Source organism: Hyla sarda, chromosome 9, assembly GCF_029499605.1.
Source record: "Hyla sarda isolate aHylSar1 chromosome 9, aHylSar1.hap1, whole genome shotgun sequence".
In the NCBI taxonomy this organism is placed as follows: domain Eukaryota; kingdom Metazoa; phylum Chordata; class Amphibia; order Anura; family Hylidae; genus Hyla; species Hyla sarda.
The window spans coordinates 26912388-26930239 of NC_079197.1; positions in this window are offsets into that span (position 1 = coordinate 26912388).

The following is a 17852-nucleotide window of genomic DNA, read 5'->3' on the forward strand; positions in this document are numbered from 1 at the left end:
ACCTTTTCCAGCCCACCGGAGCACCGGAAAGCTGAACTAATTTATGCAGGATAAGTTATCAACTGCCGCGCCGAGAAGTTCGTGACGAATCGAATTTACTGTAAGTTCGCTCATCTCTAGAGATTACCATAAATGCTGAGGCTATTATTATTTTTTTCTTATTTATTTATTGTGAACTGGCTTTTTCCTGTTGGAGTTTCTTTCTTCAACCACAAATCCCATAATTCCTTGTGTGAGGTCACTTTCCTCCTTTCTACACATCAGCCAGTGTTTTCTAACCAGGGTGCCTCCAGCTGTTGCAAAAATACGATTAGTTGCAGAATGATTTCTCTCCCTTCCAGTGGTCGCTCTCCCCCCCCCCCCCATTGAAGCAGACAGGCTCCCTGTCATCCCCTGACTAGTGAGGTCAAGTCTCGGCTGCACTGCAACCTGGAAAAATCCTGAGTCAACAGTAATTTTGTTTGCTGTTAAAAATAAATATTAGGCCGAAAATCACAAAAGAATTGCAAAACCACCATGAGACAGGAACAGACACTATATTATGAACTGCACTAACTTTACAGCCCCTGTAGCACAGTCACATAAAGGGGTATTTCAGTCCAGGCTGCCATCGCTACTCACTGATTTTAAAGTGGCTGTGGCGCTGGCTTCTAGTTCAAGATTAGCAGCCCGGGCCGTGGCCACTTATAAACAGTTACCAGAGGAGGCTGCTGCTGCAGGACCGGACGGTGTAAAAATTGCAATGTGAAAAGTCATTAAAAAAAAAAATTTGCAGCACTGCATGGTGCAACTTTTTTAGGAGCAATTTACAAAAAATGGTTAAAGACCATAAAAATTGGTCCCTTTATGTGTCATCAGAAAATTTCCATATTTAAAAAAAATAATAATTTGGTCATAGTTTTTTTCTAATTTTCCATTTTATCTATACTTTTATAATAATCCTAAAATCTTGCGTGTTTCTGGGCCAATCCAGCTCCTTCTTCAGACATGGCTTTTCAGGGATGTTGGAAGATGTAGTTTTGCTGCAGCTGGAAGCAACCTGGTGTGGAAACACTGGTTTACATAGAAACTATTAGAGAGTCTTAAAGGGGTACTCCTGTGCCCCAGCCTTCTGAAAATCCGGTTCAGGAGGCTTGGAGCAGCGGTCGTGATGTCACGGCCGCGCCCCCTCGTGATGTCACACCACGCCTCCTCCATTGATGGCTTTGGGAGGGGCATGACGTGACGTCGCAACCACGGCCATTGCTCCAAGCCTTCTGAACCGGATTTTCAGAAGGCTGGGGCATGGGATTAACCCTTTAAGAATTTCTAGTGATAGTACAAGTCACCAGATTTATTCCAACAGTGAATAATATTTGGAGGTTCTGATTAGAGATGAGCGAATTTACAGTAAATTTGATTCGTCACGAACTTCTCGGCTCGGCAGTTGATGACTTTTCCTGCATAAATTAGTTCAGCTTTCCGGTGCTCCCGTGGGCTGGAAAAGGTGGATACAGTCCTAGGAGACTCTTTCCTAGGACTGTATCCACCTTTTCCAGCCCACCGGAGCACCTGAAGGCTGAACTAATTTACGCAGGAAAAGTCATCAACTGCCGAGCCGAGAAGTTCGTGACGAATCGAATTTACTGTAAGTTCGCTCATCTCTAGTTCTGACGGAGAACATGAAGGAGTCTGTGATGGCAGGTCACTATATACGGATGTTATATACCAGTAATAGGAAACCTAACATAATGTGGGGGCCTGAAATGTAGCCCTTGGCTCTATCAGTGGGTGACACCTTACATTCAGCCAGGGCAGGGTGAAATTTAGGCACACATAACAGTAACTTCCAGTAGATGGTGATATACAGTGATCCCTCAACTTACAATGGCCTCAACATAGAATAGTTTCAACATACAATGGTCTTTTCTGGACCATTGTAACTTGAAACCAGACTCAACATACAATGCTATGGAATCTGCTAAACATGTCAATGGCTGGAAGAACCGACCAATCAGAATGGGAATTCACTGGTAAAACCCTTGTATTCCTAAAGTGCACACACTGACTGGCTGTCTGGTAGCGCCCCCTACAGTACAGGGAGGTATTACATGTTCTGTACTACTTTTAACCTGTGCCACAGTTAGCTGCTCCTTTGGACACCAGGTGAGGGCGGCTCCATTTTGCTTTTTTAGGACATTGCGTACTGTATAGGACCCTGAAGAAGCTCCTGTCCTCTACATAGACCAGTGCTTCCCAACTAGGGTGCCTCCAGCTGTTGCAAAACTACAACTCCCAGCATGCCCGGACAGCCGAAGGCTGTCCGGGCATGCTGGGAGTTGTAGTTTTGCAACAGCTGGAGGCACCCTAGTTGGGAAACACCGACATAGACAGTGATTTACAGCTCCCAGCAGATCTTTATTACTTTTATATGTAAGGATTTGCTTTATCTATATTAGTTATCTACTTATTTTTCTTTAATCCTCACTTTTTTCTATTTTTAGATGACATTTTGGGGCTTCAGAACCAATTACCAGGTTTCCATAGAGTTCTGGTCTCAACTAGAGATGAGCGAACTTACAGTAAATTTGATTCGTCACGAACTTCTCGGCTCGGCAGTTGATGACTTTTCCTGCGTAAATTAGTTCAGCTTTCCGGTGCTCCGGTGGGCTGGAAAAGGTGGATACAGTCCTAGGAAAGAGTCTCCTAGGACTGTATCCACCTTTTCCAGCCCACCGGAGCACCGGAAAGCTGAACTAATTTATGCAGGAAAAGTCATCAACTGCCGAGAAATTTGTGACGAATCGAATTTACTGTAAGTTCGCTCATCTCTAGTCTCAACATACGATGGTTTCAACATACAATGGTCGTCCTGGAACCAATTAATATTGTAACTTGAGGGACCACTGTATATACAAAAATATATAAAACACACCAATATATATATAAATAATTTTTTTTAACATCTAACTTTTATTAGGAGTAAATAACAGCATACGATGAATGCATAAAAAAGGAGATAAATTATAGTTCGCTCCCAAAAAGAAAAATACAGATGTAAAAAAATATTGTCTGTAAAGTAGATAGCAACAAAGAATGTAGGAAAAGGAAAAGGAAGACGTAAAGCCTCACAGAACTCTCCTCTCTGCAATCAGAATGAATGAACAAAAAGTAATCATTATACCAAAAAAAAAAAAAGTGTTCCAACATCTTAGTTAACCAGAATGTAATAAAAATAAAAATCCCACCCAACACCCTATAACCCATCTCCATTTTCTCCGCAGACATGAATCTATTGGTGTCCACCGGGTCGGCCCCACATTATACCATTCAGTATACTGAAGTATAGTCATTAGATTTAGAGATGAGCGAACTTACAGTAAATTCGATTGGTCACGAACTTCTCGGCTCGGCGGTTGATGACTTTTCCTGCGTAAATTAGTTCAGCTTTCAGGTGCTCCGGTGGGCTGGAAAAGGTGGATATAGTCCTAGGAGACTCTATCCTAGGAATGTATCCACCTTTTCCAGCCCACCGGATCACCTGAAGGCTGAACTAATTTACGCAGGAAAAGTCATCAACTGCCGAGCCGAGAAGTTCGTGACGAATCGAATTTACTGTAAGTTCACTCATCTCTAGTTGTTGCAAAATTGAAACTCCCAGCAGGCCCGGACAGCCAGCGGGCTGGGAGTTGTAGTCTTGCAACAGCTGGAGGTCCACAGTGTTGCATACTAAAAACAATTACCCCATTCTATTATACTTTAGGGCAGGCTCTGATACGGACTCGGCGTGGGTCTGATGAGTGATGTTCTCCTGTTCCTAGACTCAACGTCGTGGGCGTCACTCATAAAGGAATAATCCACCATAAGGTGATTTTAGTAGGTACCTGGCAGGCAGTAATGGACATGCTTAGGAAGGATCTGTGCTTGTCTTGGGATTAAATGGCTATGTTGTGAGTAGAGATGAGCGAACTTACAGTAAATTCGATTCGTCACGAACTTCTCGGCTCGGCAGTTGATGACTTTTCCTGCATAAATTAGTTCAGCTTTCCGGTGCTCCGGTGGGCTGGAAAAGGTGGATACATTCCTAGGAAAGAGTCTCCTAGGACTGTATCCACCTTTTCCAGCCCACCGGAGCACCTGAAAGCTGAACTAATTTATGCAGGAAAAGTCATCAACTGCCGAGCCGAGAAGTTCGTGACGAATCGAATTTACTGTAAGTTCGCTCATCTCTAGAGATTACCATAAATGCTGAGGCTATTATTTTTATTTATTTATTTATTGTGAACTGGCTTTTTCCTGTTGGAGTTTCTTTCTTCAACCACAAATCCCATAATTCCTTGTGTGAGGTCACTTTCCTCCTTTCTACACATCAGCCAGTGTTTTCTAACCAGGGTGCCTCCAGCTGTTGCAAAAATACGATTAGTTGCAGAATGCTCTCTCTCCCTTCCAGTGGTCGCTCCCCTCCCCCCCCCCCCCCCATTGAAGCAGACAGGCTCCCTGTCGTCCCCTGACTAGTGAGGTCAGGTCTCGGCCACATTGCAACCTAGGAAAAATCCTGAGTCAACAGTAATTTTGTTTGCTGTTAAAAAAAAATATTAGGCCGAAAATCACAAAAGAATTGCAAAACCACCATGAGACAGGAACAGACACTATATTATGAACTGCACTAACTTTACAGCCCCTGTAGCACAGTCACATAAAGGGGTATTTCAGTCCAGGCTGCCATCGCTGCTCACTGATTTTAAAGTGGCTGTGGCGCTGGCTTCTAGTTCAAGATTAGCAGCCCGGGCCGTGGCCACTTATAAACAGTTACCAGAGGAGGCTGCTGCGGCAGGACCGGACGGTGTAAAAATTACAATGTGAAAAGTCATAAAAAAATTTTTTTACAGCACTGCATGGTGCAACTTTTTTAGGGACAATTTGCAAAAAATGGTTAAAGACTAGAGATGAGCGAACTTACAGTAAATTCGATTCATCACGAACTTCTCGGCTCGGCAGTTGATGACTTTTCCTGCATAAATTAGTTCAACTGCCGAGCCGAGAAGTTTGTGACGAATCGAGTTGGCTCATCTCTATTAAAGACCATAAAAATTGGCCATCAGAAAATGACCTATTGTTTAAATCAGGGTTTTATGTTAACCATATTAAAAAAAATAATAATAATTTGGTCATAGTTTTTTTCTAATTTCCCATTTTATCTATACTTTTATAATAATCCTAAAATCTTGCGTGTTTCCGGGCCAATCCAGCTCCTTCTTCAGACATGGCTTTTCAGGGATGTTGGAAGATGTATTTTGCTGCAGCTGGAAGCAACCTGGTGTGGAAACACTGGTTTACATAGAAACTATTAGAGAGTCTTAAAGGGGTACTCCCGTGCCCCAGCCTTCTGAAAATCCGGCTCAGGAGGCTTGGAGCAGCGGTCGTGATGTCACGGCCGCGCCCCCTCGTGATGTCACACCACGCCTCCTCCATTGATGGCTTTGGGAGGGGCATGACGTGACGTCGCAACCACGGCCACTGCTCCAAGCCTTCTGAACCGGATTTTCAGAAGGCTGGGGCATGGGATTAACCCTTTAAGAATTTCTAGTGATAGTACAAGTCACCAGATTTATCCCAACAGTGAATAATATTTGGAGGTTCTGACTAGAGATGAGCGAATTTACAGTAAATTCGATTCGTCACGAACTTCTCGGCTCGGCAGTTGATGACTTTTCCTGCATAAATTAGTTCAGCTTTCCGATGCTCCGATGGGCTGGAAAAGGTGGATACAGTCCTAGGAGACTCTTTCCTAGGAATGTATCCACCTTTTCCAGCCCACCGGAGCACCTGAAGGCTGAACTAATTTACACAGGATAAGTCATCAACTGCCGAGCCGAGAAGTTCGTGACGAATCAAATTTACTGTAAGTTCGCTCATCTCTAGTTCTGACGGAGAACATGAAGGAGTCTGTGATGGCAGGTCACTATATACGGATGTTATATACCAGTAATAGGAAACCTAACATAATGTGGGGGCCTGAAATGTAGCCCTTGGCTCTATCAGTGGGTGACACCTTACATTCAGCCAGGGCAGGGTGAAGTTTAGGCACACATAACAGTAACTTCCAGTAGATGGTGATATACAGTGATCCCTCAACTTACAATGGCCTCAACATACAATAGTTTCAACATACAATGGTCTTTTCTGGACCATTGTAACTTGAAAACAGACTCAACATACAATGCTATGGAATCTGCTAAACATGTCAATGGCTGGAAGAACCGACCAATCAGAATGGGAATTCACTGGTAAAACCCTTGTATTCCTAAAGTGCACACACTGACTGGCTGTCTGGTAGCGCCCCCTACAGTACAGGGAGGTATTACATGTTCTGTACTACTTTTAACCTGTGCCACAGTTAGCTGCTCCTTTGGACACCAGGTGAGGGCGGCTCCATTTTGCTTTTTTAGGACATTGCGTACTGTATAGGACCCTGAAGAAGCTCCTGTCCTCTACATAGACCAGTGCTTCCCAACTAGGGTACCTCCAGCTGTTGCAAAACTACAACTCCCAGCATGCCCGGACAGCCTTCGGCTGTCCGGGCATGCTGGGAGTTGTAGTTTTGCAACAGCTGGAGGCACCCTAGTTGGGAAACACCGACATAGACAGTGATTACAGCTCCCAGCAGATCTTTCTTACTTTTATATGTAAGGATTTGCTTTATCTCTACTAGTTATCTACTTATTTTTCTTTAATCCTCACTTTTTCCTATTTTTAGATGACATTTTGGGGCTTCAGAACCAATTACCAGGTTTCCATAGAGTTCTGGTCTCAACTAGAGATGAGCGAACTTACAGTAAATTTGATTCGTCACGAACTTCTCGGCTCGGCAGTTGATGACTTTTCCTGCGTAAATTTGTTCAGCTTTCCGGTGCTCCGGTGGGCTGGAAAAGGTGGATACAGTCCTAGGAAAGAGTCTCCTAGGACTGTATCCACCTTTTCCAGCCCACCGGAGCACCGGAAAGCTGAACTAATTTATGCAGGAAAAGTCATCAACTGCCGAGCTGAGAAGTTTGTGACGAATCGAATTTACTGTAAGTTCGCTCATCTCTAGTGGCTATGATCTCGTCCATCATGGATACAGTGGAGAGAAGCCAGCTGAAGAGACAGTTTGAAGAATACTGGTATAGACTATACTTGGCCTTACTAAGATATTGGGGGAGATTTATTAAAACCTGTGTAGAGGAAAAGTTGACCAGTTGCCCATAGCAACCAATCAGATCGCTGCTTTCATTTTCGAAAGGGCCTCTGAAAAATGAAAGAAGCGATCTGATTGGTTGCTATGGACAACTGGTCAACTTTTCCTCTACACAGGTTTTGATAAATCTCCCCCATTAAGATTGTTTTTACTAAGTGTGAGTGAGTGTTTAATTTTACTGCAGCGCCACCACAGGAGAAATTAAGCATTGTACAGTCAGTGTCCGCAGATCTCAATGGGCTATATGTGTAATGCATGGACTAGTTGGGTCCTTCAGAAGAAGGAATTCATTGTAGAATAGGGGAATTGGGGAATTACCGGTAACCAATCAACCTAAGGCCGTATTCACATGTTGTGGTAATGTTGCTTTTTTGGCATGGTTTTCCGCAAAGTGCAAAAAAACATGCCCTTACTTCAATGTGTGAACAAAGCCTATGAACTAAAATCCCTGTGTCGTCTTGGTTAACCCTGAACTGAACTTTTATTAAATATATAAGTGAAAAATAATGTTCATTATAATAGAAAAAAAATAGCACTCCTGGACAAAAGTATCATAGCTTCCCAACCTATTTCTCCTCATACAGGTGTCCTCAAGGGTTCAGTACATTTAGTCCCCAAGAACCCCTGTACTAGGTGAAACATGTCGGGGGAGGGAAGCTTTATCATTTACTTTTAAATTGCGATCTACAACTACAATAAGAGACTGGTCTGCTCTCTGCTGCAGCGAGCCACAGATATACCACTTAACACATCAATCTACTATACGCTATCTAGGAGTGCTACTTTCTAGCAGTTAGGTTTTACAGGCTATCAATAATGCATATGGATTAATGATCCTTAGGGGTCTCCAGTAGGAGAGACTCTTTTTGTTGCTGATCTCGCCTCCTCTATTAACCCCAGTTTTCCTATTTTAAAAAATGGGTCCCATTTGGTTCCTAAATTTAAACTACATCAGGCTCTGTTCACATGTGTGTAGTAGCTTTTATTAATAAAAGACAATGCAAGATTTAATTTCCTGCAGGTAGATAAATACCTATCCTTCTGACAATACATTTCTGCCATACAGGGCCTTCCCATGACATTGTGCTGCCTGGGTCCAGGAGTGAAATTCTGCCCCCTCCCAACTCCTCAAAAAAAAAAAAAAAAAAAGTACTATGCCATAAAATTTCACTGCAACTCACATTAATCTGCAGCATTAGGTAGGCAGCAGTTCCCCCACATTAGGTAGAATAGTCTCCCCACATTACGTAGTAGTGTCCCCACATTAGGTAGCATAGTTTCCCCACATTAGGTAGCATAGATTCTGATTGGTTGCTATGGACAACTGGTCAACTTTTCCTCTGCAACTCACATTAATCTGCAGCATTAGGTAGGCAGCAGTTCCCCCACATTAGGTAGAATAGTTTCCCCACATTACGTAGTAGTGTCCCCACATTAGGTAGCATAGTTTCCCCACATTACGTAGTAGTGTCCCCACATTAGGTAGCATAGTTTTCCCACATTAGGTAGCATCGATTCTGATTGGTTGCTATAGACAACTGGTCAACTTTTCCTCTGCACAGGTTTTGATAAATCTCCCCCATAGTGTACAGATTATTAAACAACTAGATTGGAAAAGTTTGTAATGTCGCTTCTGCACAAATAGTAAGGGATGTGAGCCTTTGGCCCCATTCACACAGCGGAATTTTTCAAACGGAATCCGGCGGAAAAATTTACCTCGGAAATTCCGCTGCAGCAAAGCCCTATTGTTTTCATTGGGATTCTGCTGCACCGTGGAATTTCCACAGCAGAAAAACATCTGCAAATTCAGATTCCGGACTCTGCTGAAAGAATGAACATGTGAACTCTTTCTGCAGAATTCGCTCGGAAATGCATTGCCGTCTATGGAGATGGCGCATTTTCCAACAGTCCTAGCACCGGCTTGTTTTATCGGTACCTGCCACCTGCGAATGTCCGCCCAAAAAAATTATTCACCCTGTGAATGGGACCTAAGTGAGGCTGCTTTCACACTATAAAATTCATCCGTTTTAAAGATCCGTTTGATGTTCTGTTATGAAAACCCTGAAAATCGGCCATTAAACGTCCGTTAGAAAATCCCATTATAGTCTATGGGATTTTTACATTATCCGTTTTAATCCGTTATAGTCCGTTATTAATAACGGACGTTATTTTGTGACGGAAGATAGTAACGGGAGAAATAGTGCATGCGCTATTTCTTCCGTTCATTCTCCCGTCACAAAATAATGTCCGTTATTAAGGATTAACATCCGGAGCAGACAGGAAGTTCCTTTCTTTTTGAATTTATTTTCTGTCCGACCACAGTGCTCTCTGCTGACACCTCTGTCCGTGTCAGGAACTGTCCGGAGCAGTAGAGGTTTGCTATGGAGATTTGCTCCTGCTCTGGACAGTTCCTGACATGGACAGAGATGTCACCGGAGATCACTGTGGTCAGACAGAATGAAAATCCAGAAAGAAATACAACTTCCTCTGCAGCATATGTGGTGTCGGGGTGCGATGTGAGGTGTAGGGGCTGATGGTGTTGCCCAGGGGTAGATGGTGTCAACCCCTTAGTGTTTGTGACGCCAGGGCGTGGTTTGCCTATGTAACCACCCGAAGGTAGCACCGCTAGTCCTAGGTTAGGCAGGGCAAATAATAGTCCAAGGCCAGGATACGGTTAACAGAAACTTTTACTGAGGTAGACAGATGGTAACAGTCTTTACAGCTCGGCCAGGACCCCAGAGAGGTGACCAGTAATACAAGGGACCCCGCAGTTTGTTGGTACTTGCAGTGACTTGACAGACTCTAGCGCAGCCACACTGACTATAACTGACTAGAGTTGACTGAAGATAGTGACAGCAGACAGAGATGACTTGACTTACTGACTTATGGCTGTAATTTAGGCTTGAGTCTCCAGATGTGCTGGACACTGGCTCTGAGACGTCTGGACTGGACCTCAGGATCTAAGAGAGTGTAAGAGAGAGATTGTAATACCTCCCCCTCTTATAAAGTGGGCTGAGCAAGGAGCCCATAGGCTACCTGGGGGTCACCTGGTCACCTGGTGCTCTCTGGGTAACAAAACATATGACTTAAATATGTGACAACTATTATCATGTGACTAATAGCCATGTGACCATATCAAAGGTCCTTTACACTAAATATACAACCTATGCACAATATGGGGGAACAGTGCAGGAGAGCCCTGAGGACGTACAGGGACTCAACCCGACAGGACTGTAGGAGAATATCCCATACTGGGACATCACACATACAGCAGCTGATAAGTACAGGAAGGATTAAGATTTTGAAATAAAAGTAATTTACAAATCTGTTTCACTTTCTGGCACCACTTGATTAAAAAAAAACATTTTACCACCAGAGTACCCCTTTAATGGACTTTTCGCTGCCCTGTTCACACTGAGGAATTTTTGCTAGCAGAATTCGGATGCAGAATTCTAATTTGTTTATTTTTCAGACAGAATCCGCAGCTAAAAGCTTATTAAAGACAATGGGATTTTTTTTTCTACTGATGAAATGAGTTTCATGCGGAATTCACACAGAAATTCCATGCGGAAATTTCGCACGAATTCCGCAGATGGGAGAAAATGGCAGTAAAACAAGATTTTCTTGACCTAAATTATTCCTCTTCAATTCCGCTCCAGTTCCTCAGTGTGAACATACCCCTAGAGGCAGACACAGCTGGGACCCTCTCTACAAAAACACAAAAACATTGGGGGGGTATTTATCAAAGGATTTATGTGTTTTTTTTGTTCACATAACTTTGGCGCATTACTTTGGCGCAGTGTCTTTTTTTTCTCTTCTCCACTGTCATTTTTACAACTTTCTCAAAATCACACGGTCCTGTGTGTGATTTTAACTTTAGTCAGTAATTCATCATTTGCGCCAATCGATCTTTGGCGCAATTTTGGCTCAAATCCCGTTTTTTTTTGGCGCAAATCCCCGCCAAGCAATTTTGCACATGGAAAACACACTTAGCAATGTCAGAAAATGTAAAGGCGTCAAAATACATAAAAAAAAAATTTTTTGTGAAAGCAGCGACGCCTCCAGGGCTGCTCAATACTATCCTGCGACATAGTTGTCTCTGAGGGACCTTCACCCTCCGTTGAGCCAGCATTGGACATGGCCGCACAGGTTCAGGAAAGGTAAAGCACTAAAGCAGTGGTCTCCAACCTGTGGACCTCCAGATGTTGCAAAACTACAACTCCCAGCATGCCCGGACAGCCAACGGCTGTCCGGGCATGCTGGGAATTGTAGTTTTGCAACATCTGGAGGTCCGCTGGTTGAAGACCACTGCACTAAAGAAAAAAAAAAAAAAATACCCAAGTTAAAAATAAAATCCATTTCACATGGTGGCTATAAACCCCACAAAAGAAAATACGTCACGTCGCCTGCTGATATACTGCAGGAGGGACCCCGAAATGGCTGCACAAGGGGTAAAATACGCGTCCTCTGTGGCGGTAAGTTCTGTGTAAAAGGCGCCGTGAACAGCTGATTTCAACATTTGAGCCAAAATTACTAACAACTTGCACCAAATGATAAATTTGGCGCATGTCCACGAAAACCAAAGTGGAAAAAAAAGGGTAAAAAGAAACTGTCAACAGGCAAAATTGATAAATACCCCCCATTATATAGGTCTCTTGCCCTGCTACAACCCATTCCCTTCAATGCAATCTAACTGACAGTAGTCAAGTGAGTGATTTTAAAGGGGTACTCCGGTGAAAACCTTTTTTCTTTTAAATCAACTGGTGGCAGAAAGTTAAACATATTTGTAAATTACTTCTATTAAAAAATCTTAATCCTTCCTGTACTTATTAGCTGCTGAATACTACAGAGGAAATTCTTTTCTTTTTGGAATGCTCTCTGATGACATCACGACCACAGTTCTCTCTGCTGACGTTATTATAATAATAATAATAATAACGCTTTATTTATTGTTGTCCTTAGTGGGATTTGAACCCAAGTCCCCAGCACTGCAAGGCAGCAGTGCTAACCACTGGGCCACCATGCTGCCCTTAGTGTACATCTGCTATGCACGGTTGCTAAAATGGACAGAGATGTCAGCAGAGAGCACTGTGCTCGTGATGTCATCAGTGTTCCAAAAAGAAAGGAATTTCCTCTGTAGCATTCAGCAGCTAATAAGTACTGTAAGGATTAAGATTTTTTAATAGAAGTAATTTACAAATATGTTTAACTTTCTGCCACCAGTTGATTTAAAAGAAAAAAGGTTTTCACCGGAGTACCCCTTTAAAGTTTTAGGGTGCATTCCCACAGGGCGTATACGCAGCGTATTTGACGCTGCGCAAAATTTATGGCAGCAGCGGGAAATACGCTGCGTATTCCTCGCTCTCTATACACACAGGGCTTTCCGGCGGCAGCCCTATGTGTGTAGTGAGTTTTGGAGGCGGGGCCGTGTGCCGGCGTGTCTGTGATGCGTGGCTCCGCCTCCAAAACTCACTGCACACATAGGGCTGCCGCCGGAAAGCCCTGTGTGTATAGAGAGCGAAGAATACGCAGCGTATTTCCCGCTGCTGCCATAAATTTTGCGCAGCATCAAATACGCTGCATATACGCCCTGTGGGAATGCACCCTGTCATTTGACTAAACCAGTGTTTCCCAACCAGGGTGACTCCAGCTGTTGCAAAACTACAATTTCTAGCATGCCCGGACAGCCAAAGGCAGTCACCAGTTGAGAAGACATTTAGCCTTCTTCCTGAGTGCTTTTTTAACCCATTCAGAACACTGGGAGTAAGGCTATGTGCACTTCACAGAATGTCTGCACGGCTATGCATTCCGTGCGGAGTCGGCAGAAAAAATTAACAGGTTAATTATTTTTGCAGACACGGAAATCGGACTTTCCGTGCCAGAAACATCTGCCACAAAATTCCTCCATGTACATAGCACAGCAGAATCTTATAGATATCAATGGGACTCTGCTGCTGCGGAATCTCCATGTGGAATTCTAATGTGCACTGAAATTTCATTGTGTGAACATATCCTTAGGGTATGTTCACACAGGCGGAACTTGTGCAGAATGTCCGCACGGACATTCGGCTTCAGCAGAGTCCCATTAATTTCGATGGGATTCTGCTGTACTGTTCACATGACAGAATTTCAGCACCAGATGTTTCTGCCGCGGAAATTCTGATTCCACCGTCCGCAGAAAGAATAGGCATGTCTATTCTTCCTGCGGAATCTGCAAGGAAATGCATTGGCATCTATGAGACAGCACATTTCCGAGCGGGCCTAGCGCCTGACGGATTTTTCAAATATGCGAACTGTTCATCAGTATTTTCTGGCGGACATTCCGCACATTTTACGCCCATGTGAACATAGCCTTATAGAGGGCAATACTGGCCCGTTTGGTGGGTAATCTCCCTGTGTATAAGGGCCCTTCCTCTGTAGGGTGGTAATGCTGCCCACCCCTGTAAACACATATACAGTAGTCCCTCAAGTTACAATATTAATTGGTTCTGGGACGACCATTGTGTGTTGAAACCATTGTATGTTGAGACCAGAGCTCTATGGAAACCTGGTAATTGGTTCTGAAGCCACCAAAATGTCATCCAAAAAAATAGGAAAAAATCAGGATTAAAGAAAAATAAGTAGATAACTAATATAGATAAAGCAAATCCTTACATATAAAAGTAAGAAAGATCTGCTGGGAGCTGTAAATTACTGTCTATGTCGGTGTTTCCCAACTAGGGTGCCTCCAGCTGTTGCAAAACTACAACTCCCAGCATGCCCGGACAGCCGAAGGCTGTCCGGGCATGCTGGGAGTTGTAGTTTTGCAACAGCTGGAGGCACCCTAGTTGGGAAGCACTGGTCTATGTAGAGGACAGGAGCTTCTTCAGGGTCCTGTACAGTACACGCGATTTCCTAAAAAAGTAACATGGAGCCGCCCTCATCTGGTGTCAACACGAGCAGCTAACCCTGGTACAGGTAAAGAGTACAGAACATGTAATACCACCCTGTACTGTAGGGGGTGCTACCAGACAGTCAGTCAGTGCATACACTTCAGTAATACAGGTAAAGATTACAGAACATGTAATACCACCCTGTACTGTAGGGGTCGCTACCAGACAGCCAGTCAGTGCATACACTTCAGTAATACAGGTAAAGATTACAGAACATCTAATACCTCCCTGTACTGTAGGGGGCGCTACCAGACACCAGTCAGTGCATACGCTTCAGTAATACAAGGGTTTTACCAGTAAATGCCCATTCTGATTGGTCGGTTCTTCCAGCCATCGACAGGTTATGCAGATCTAAACTGTCTGTACATTGTATGTTGAGTCTGGTTTCAACTTACAATGGTCCATAAAAGATCATTGTATGTTGAAACTATTGTATGTTGAGGCCATTGTAAGTTGAGGGAGCCCCTGTACACATATGGTATTTCTGTCAGCAACTGGTAAAATCTTTATATCCTATTTGTAATATTTCATTTTATTTTGCATTATTAAACACATTTTATTCCTCACTTAATGAGGTTTATTTTTTTTATTCTTGATCCATTATAGCTGAGACACTTCTGTGCCTTTAAGTCCCCGCGCCGATGCTTCCTGTGGGTGGGCGGGTGTGCGAGTCTGTGAATAGAAGCATCCTGTGTTGGTAAAAGTGTGAATATTCATAGGTGTGAAGAGCCGGAGGAGGAACCAAGAAGATCTCCTTAATAACATTTCAGGATTTTTTGTTTTGTTTCCTCAGTACGCTGAGGGCAAAACGTCCAGATCTTAGGAGACACAAGCTGCACTCTGAAGGTCCGTGTGTGCCTCCAGCTGTTGCAAGACTACAATTCCCAACACAAATAGTCTGACCACCACCTCCGGTCAGAGGCGTAGCCTGTAGCTCCAGGGCCCAGATGCAAAATCTGCAACAGGGCCCCATATGCCAATTATTTTAAGGTTCTCTTGCGGGGCAGATGTGCTTCGGGGCCCCCTTAAGCACCAGGCCCCCGATGCGACTGCTACCTCTATACCTACGCACCTGCCTCCGGTCCTGCGCTGAACCCTAATTCTGCCTGCAGTTGGCGCTCCATTGACACAGAAGCAGGGGATGTCAGGTGATGCGGACCTCTGGAGTTGTTAGGGAAAGAATCCAGGAAGCCATGGTAGCACAGGACAGTTTATTGAAGTTCAAGTAAAAGGACAACGCGTTTCGGCACTAGCAGGTGCCTTCCTCAGGTCCTCAAAACAATTAATGCATAGTGTTCTGTAGCCTGTGTAGCGCTAGGGTGGCACAGCAGTAATGATTGTGACACACGGAGAGGGGGAAATAAGGAGACAGTAAAGAGAGTGATGAGGGGACACTAATGACTATGACACAGGGAGAGATGAGGGCACACTTATGACTGTGACAAACAGGGGGGAGATGAGGGGACAGTAATGACTGTGACACACACGGGGGAGATAAGAGGATAATAATAACTGTGATGAACAGGGGAAGATGAGGAGACACTAATGACTGTGAAATACAAGGGGAGATGAGGGGACAGTAATAACTGACACACAAAGGGCAGATGAGGGGACAGTAATGATTATGACACAAAGGGGGGGGGGGAAGGGAGGAAAGTAATGATTGTGACTCAAAGGGAGGAGACGAGGGGACATTAATGATTGTGACACACAGGGGGAGATGAGGGAACACTTATAACTGACAAACGGGGCAGATGAGAGGACCGTAGTGACTGTGACACAGGAAGACATGAAAGGACACAAACGACTGATCATATGTCGTAACGTGCGGCATCCTGGCTCCTTCACCATAATAGCAAATTTGCCAGACCTTATGCTACATCTACCTCCTGCACCTTTCATCATAAATGTGTAATGCTTCATTTCTCCTGCAGAGGCGCTACAGGTAAATGAAACACTTGCTGCTGTGTTAATCCTGGATTACAGCTGATTGCTGGGGGGGTACCCTGTCACCGGGGGACCCTCTAATATAAAGACACTATACGAACCCTTCATAATACTACAGAATATTGTGTTAATATAGTGTATAAAGCGATGTTCATTCCGTATTGATCATAGCTCCATATACATGTGATCAATGATAAATGAGCCTGTAGTCCTTGGAGACAGTTCTGCAGAAGATTTGCATCCTTGTTCCTTTCCACCATATACATGTTCTGGGGCCGCCCGGCGCTGTTCACATCCTGTAATTTATGAGCTGCTGTTTAGATCTGAATTCAAGGCAACAGCGGCGATAAAGCGGATATCAGCAGAGGGCGAACTTACTGTGAACACCGATACGGATATTAGGAATTTAAGGCCCCGAAGCGAGTCAATATTATAAACCTGCACTGCGTGGGTCTGCGACAAGATGTTCTGCACAGAAAATAATGTGGTGCCTCGGTAATGGACTCGGTCCCGTACCTTTGGTTGTAAGTCCCCATAGTCACAGTTCCTCATGCTGATAGGGCTCTCCTGGTGGGATAGCTCCTAGTCGCCTCCTAGTGTTCTTAAAATTGCATATATTTAATATATTATAATGTAGTGTAAGTAATGTACAGGACCTTAGGTCACGTGATCAATGATATATTTGTGTTGTATTGGAGGTTAAGGACCTTTGGGTCATGTGTTATAACCACAATCCTTTGTACTAGAACTGAGAGGTTTGGGGAACCAATAAGCTTTGAACCTTCCCCTTCAGATATAAGGTCGCTGTATCCAATGATCGCTCTCTTTCCTCCGGGATATGACAGCGAGCGGAGCTCTGTATAATTCTACAAGCAAATTTGGCCTGAAGTCGACCAATTTCAGCTGCATACTGAACCGTGAGTTTATCCAACTCCATCCTAAAATCCTACGTGACTACTGAACCTAAAACATACCCCTAAATTCAGTGGAACAGCGTAAAGCAAGGATTCAAAGCTTATTCCCTACAAGGTCCCAGCCAACCTGTGAGGAACCTAAATTCCGGTCCTCTTGTAAAGACAGTTGTTAATTGCATCCTGCATAAAAGCTGCAGTAAAGTTATTTCAAGTTCAATACAATTCCGGCTGTGGACAATCCTTTATTCCTCCCTATCGTTCCTGGGACGGGTGGCGGTAGGACACATATACACATTGAGGAAACCCACACCCTGGCGTCACGACAATCAAGGGTTAATCCTATATTCAGCAACACTACGCTGCAACACCCCTGTTCGCCCCTCCTCCCCGAGCACCACAATAACGAAAGACTCTAGGGCCCCAGTGCGAAATCCGTAAAAGGGTCTCAAATGATATGCGCTATTTATAATACTGGGGTCTACAACAATACTAAGTGAATGAGGCCGAGCAGCGATGCCACACACAGCGGTATACAGATAAACCAGTGTTTCCCAACTAGGGTGCCTCCAGCTGTTGCAAAACTACAACTCCCAGCATGCCCGGACAGCCGGAGGCTGTCCGGGCATGCTGGGAGTTTAGTTTTGCAACAGCTGGAGGCACCCTGGTTGGGAAACACTGAGATAGACAATAGTGCGTAAAGAGGCACCAAATATATCAAACAGCATGGGCCACTGTAATAAATTTAGCGCATGGTCTAGATTTACACTGTCAAAGTATTAGAGAGTATAAGGGTAGGTTCATACTATGTTAGTACCACCGTCAGTCGTATCTGTCGGCATCGCG